General features: G+C 47.1%; 1 pseudogene; it reads left to right on the top strand.

Moving 5' to 3' along the window:
- Positions 1 to 616: 616 nt before the first annotated feature.
- Positions 617 to 4,045, top strand: LOC137090812 (uncharacterized; annotated as a pseudogene).
- Positions 4,046 to 5,190: the final 1,145 nt, after the last annotated feature.

Below are 5,190 nucleotides of genomic sequence, written 5' to 3'. Positions count from 1 at the left end.
TTTTATAGACTTTGGGGTCCAACTTCATTTCCAATGGATGAGAAAGCAGATCAAGGAAAATGCTGACCAATCGCCGGATGGGACATTGCATCCAACGAGGTTTCAAATGGATGACAGAGTTTATGGATGATATTTCACATTTAATATACATTTGTGTGGATTAAAACACCTCTGCTCTAACTTTCAAGTCATTTGAGTTCTTCATTTGCATAGGGAAGGCAGTGTCCGACAGCCTGTAATTTGGGGCCACTACATAAATCGGAAATGGGATGCCTTTGTGTTTTTGGGTCCTGTTCGTAGCAGAAGGCCCCAAACAAGTTTAAAGTTGCACACCTGTCTACGCCTCAGCGCCCCCTATCAGAATCCAGAGTTTCGACCAGGTCGGAGAAACTCAAAAAAATTGCCCGAAAAACCCAAAGGGGTATGTATGCCTTTTTTGGGGGGGTCGGAAAATAAATTTTCTCCAATCTTCTCAAAACTCTGGATTCTGATATAGGGCTTTGAGACGTGGACAGGAGCGCAAGTTTGGTGGCCCTAGATCCTTCCAGAGCTGAACTGGACCAGAAAACACAAAGACATACCACTTCCAATTTATTTAGAGCTGCCACATAACAGGATGGAGAACACAGAGGTTATGGATGATATTTCCAGCCCTAAGGAAGTTGTCGAGGAGTTCCTTAAGGAGAGCCACAGTGACGCCCTCAGGGACCAATCCTGTGGCGCATACCCAAAGATCAGCAGAACTGCAGAAACTCCTGAGGAAGAGCTTGATACAAGTGAACCAACATGGAGAGAAGTCCAGGACATTGTACAGAAAGCCCGTTCAGCATCTGCCCCAGGACCAAGCGGTATACCTTATAAAGTATTCAAGAGATGCCCGGTGCTCCTCCGCAGGTTATGGAAACTGTTGCGAAGGATATGGACAAAAGGTATCATTCCAGCATCCTGGAAAAGAGCAAAGGGGTGCTTTGTACCCAAGGAAATGGACTCCTCCGACATCAACCAGTTCCGAACCATTTCTCTCCTTAGTGTCGAATGCAAGGTATTCTTTTCTGTCCTGGCAAAAAGGATGACTACCTACATGGTGAAGAACAAATATGTCGACACATCAGTCCAGAAAGGCGGCATTCCAGGTTTCTCCGGGTACTTGGAACATACGGGTATCCTCAACCAGCTGATCCGGGAGGCCAAGATGAGCAAAGGAAACCTAACAATTGTCTGGCTCGACTTGGCTAACGCATACGGTTCAATCCCACATGGCCTCATCAACACGGCTATGGAACACTACCATATCCCCCACCACACTAGGGGTATAATTACCAGCTACTTTGGAGGATTCCAATTACGGTTCAAAACTGCCCACTTCACAACCCAGTGGCAGGACCTTGAAAAAGGAATCGTGACAGGCTGCACAATCTCCCCCATCCTGTTTGTCATGGGAATGAACCTGCTCATAACAGCTGCAGGAAAGGAATCCAGGGGGCCATTAATGGAGTCTGGCACCCGCCAACCTCCAATAAGAGGTTTTATGGATGACCTTACAATAACAACTTCAACCCATGTGCAGGCAAGATGGATCCTGAAGGCTCTTGATGATGTGGCAATGTGGGCTCGAATGAAGTTCAAGCCAAGGAAATCAAGAAGTATGGTGATCAGAAGGGGGGAAGTGACCAGCAAGTTCTACTTGCGAGTACAGGGGAAAACGATACCATCAATTGAGGAAAACCCAATTAAGTGCCTAGGGAAATGGTATGACGCATCCCTGACCGACAGATGCAACGTTTCTAGGGCAGAGAAACAGGCAGATGCATGGCTGAGTAAGATCGAGGGGTCAGGGCTGCCAGGAAAGTTTAAGGCCTGGCTCTTCCAGCACGGCCTGCTACCACAACTCATGTGGCTACTTACAATCTATGAAATACCTATGACAACAGTGGAAGGAGTCGAGAGACGAGTGAACAAACACCTTCGCAAGTGGCTCGGAATTCCACCAAGCTTCACGTCAGTAGGGCTTTACACCAGGTCTGGTCAGATACAACTACCCCTTTCATCAGTGGTGGAAGAGTTCAAGGTGGCAAAGTGCCGGGTTGTGATGATGTACCAAGACTCCACTGATGAAAAAGTCAGAAGAGCAGGCGTCACGACGAGATCAGGACGCAAATGGGCGGCTGGCACATCAGTGGCACAAGCTGAAAGCACATTAAAGCTGAAGGACATCATCGGGAACCCATGTGTAGGGAGGCAAGGACTCGGATCCACTCCCTTCCAGCAATGGGGAAAAGCAGACCCAAAGCAGAGGAGGGTCATGATTCAAGCTGAGGTCCAACACCTGGAGGAGGAAAGGCGCAAGTCTAGGGCTGTCGAACTCGGTGTGCAAGGTGCCTGGACAAAGTGGGACCTGCCGAAGCGGAAGATCACGTGGTCTGAGATCTGGAGACTGGAGCCTTTTCGTATCTCCTTCCTGCTCCGTTCAGTGTATGACACCCTTCCATCACCAACAAACCTCCACAGATGGGGAATGAGGGAGGACCCTTTGTGTAGGCTATGCGGAGGGAGGGGAACAATGGCGCATATACTGGCAGGATGCAAAACAGCTCTTAGCCAAGGAAGATACAGGTGGCGACATGACAACGTCCTCAGTGCACTGGCTGACATCTTGGAGCGGGAGAGGCAGAAAAAGCGCCAGACCATTATAAGGCTGGTAACAGCCATTCAGTTCACCAGAGAGGGGGAGAAACCACCAGCCCCCAAGAAGATTAAGAAGAGCCTCTTACAAGCAGCACAATCCTGGGAGATGAGGGTGGACCTTTTAACTTTCATTATTCAATTCAATTGACTGATTGTTAGGCTGCATTAACTAGGTCAGCCGGAACCGGGAACACTTCCCAAAACACCTGATGTACTCGTTACATCATAAAAAGAGTGACATCTACGCTAATGTTAGTCTCTCTGTTTATCCCGAGGTTTATCCCGGATCTGGGCCCTGTCCGGATCGGATGGTGGACCTGCCTGGACATGACCAACGCATCCTGGAGTGTCTGCTGAGCCGTGTCAAATGGTGTCTCCTCCGAATTTGCCTCACTGGCACGACATGCTCAAAACCCGTCTTCGGCGCAATAATTCCAATCTTTCATGTATTCATATGTCTCTTCCGTGATACCCTGAAAATTTTGAATAATCCGATCTAATATGATTTCCGACCTGTAAGGTTGCCAGAATAATAATCTTACACGGTGTGTTAATAGGCCAGAGGAGAACTGGCACCCCGACTGAGTCTGGTTTCTCCCAAGGTTTATTTTTCTCCATCATGCCCCGATGGAGTTTTGGTTCCTTGCCACTGTCGCCTTTGGCTTGGCTTGCTCAGTTGGGGACACTAAAAATATGATTAAAGTTATTCAACTTATTATACAAATAAAATATATGAATTAGGTCTTATTTAATTCTATAAACTATAATACTGATCTGCCAACATTGTCGCTATATGATAAATTAAAATAAGCTGATAACATCACTGTTTTCTCCAGTACGGCTGTACAGCCAAATCTAATTTTGTCGCAATATTACCCTGTTTGACACTGTGAAGCTGCTTTGACACAATCGTGATTGTAAAAGCGCTATATAAATAAAGTTGATTGATTGATTGATTGACCTGGGAAGGAAACTAGTCTTCCCCCAGGTTGTGCAAACACAGCTGAGGCCAGACATGGTCTTATGGTCGGAGGAGGCAAGGAAGCTAATCTTGATTGAACTGACGGTTCCATGGGAAGACGGGTGCGAGGAGCCCTACGAGCGGAAAGCCACCAAGTATCAGGACCTCGTTGAGCAGTGTAGGGCCAAAGGGTGGCAGACCTGGCTATTCCCGGTTGAGGTCGGGTGTAGGGGTTTCCCGGCACAGTCTGTGTGGAAAACACTCACAGCTCTGGGTTTGGCAGGTAGGGAAAGGAAGGTAGCTGTTCGTAGGTTGGGTGAGGCAGCAGAAAGAGCGTCTTGCTGGCTCTGGAGTAGGAGGGAGGAGTTGAGCTGGGGGCCAGGAGGAAGTGGGCAGTGACTGGCCACCACTGCCGACCCGCCAACTGGAGGGTGTTGTGGTTCAGGGTCGAAACATCCCGTGAAAGTTGGACGCCACCTGACGACATCTTCTCCTGGCTGAAAGCTACTGCCATGTACTACAGTCAGTAATTGAGTTAGATAGCATCAGCTAGATGTATCCAATAGTATTTCACATTTAATATACATTTTTATGGATTAAACCACCTGTACCATGCTTGGAGCACTCAGTCAGATGTGTTCCACTAATTCTCAAGTCATTTGAAAGCACAAAGAGCAGCAAAACAAAAGTGCGTAACGCGTCAAGAACATGTGGTGCAGGTGAATGGGTGAGAGCGTGAGGTGATGTGTGTGGTGTACAAAATGATTAAGAACATGTGAACAAATGACAAAGATTGTCTTTTTTTGGGGAGGTCAGAAAATAAAGTTTCTCCAATCTTCTCGAAACTCTGGATTCTGATAGAGGGAGTTGAGACGTGGTCAGAAGCGCAAGTTTTGTGGCCCTAGAGCCTTCCAGAGCTGAACTGGACCAGAAAACAAAAAGACACACCACTTCCAATTTATTTAGAGCGGCCAGATAACAGGATGCAGGACACAGTGTTTATGGATGATATTTCACATTTAATATACATTTGTGTGGATTAAAACACCTCTGCTGTTCTAGACACACTCAACCAAACACATTCATCTAAATTTCGTGTCATTTGAGTTCTTCATTTGCATAGAAAAGGCAGTGTCTGATGGCCTGTAATTTGGGGCCACTTCATAAATCTGAAATGGGATGCCTTTGTGTTTTTGGGTCCTGTTCGTAGCAGAAGGCCCCAAACAAGTTTAAACTTGCGCTCCTGTCTACGCCTCAGTGCCCCCTATCAGAATCCAGAGTTTCGACCAGGTCTGAGAAACTCGAAAAATTTCGCCCAAAAAACCCAAAGGGGTATGTATGCCTTTTTTTGTGGGGGTCGGAAAATAAAGTTTCTCAAATCTTCTCGATACTCTGGATTCTGATAAAGGGCTTTGAGACGTGGACAGGAGCGCAAGTTTGGTGGCCCTAGAGCCTTCCAGAGCTGAACTGGACCAGAAAACACAAAGACATACCACTTACAATTTATTTAGAGCCGCCAGATAACAGGATGGAGAACACAGTGT

The sequence above is a fragment of the Pseudorasbora parva genome, chromosome 10, assembly GCF_024679245.1.
Source record: "Pseudorasbora parva isolate DD20220531a chromosome 10, ASM2467924v1, whole genome shotgun sequence".
Taxonomy (NCBI): domain Eukaryota; kingdom Metazoa; phylum Chordata; class Actinopteri; order Cypriniformes; family Gobionidae; genus Pseudorasbora; species Pseudorasbora parva.
The sequence above is the reverse complement of the archived record's forward strand: the minus strand, read 5'-3'. Positions and strand labels throughout refer to the sequence as shown.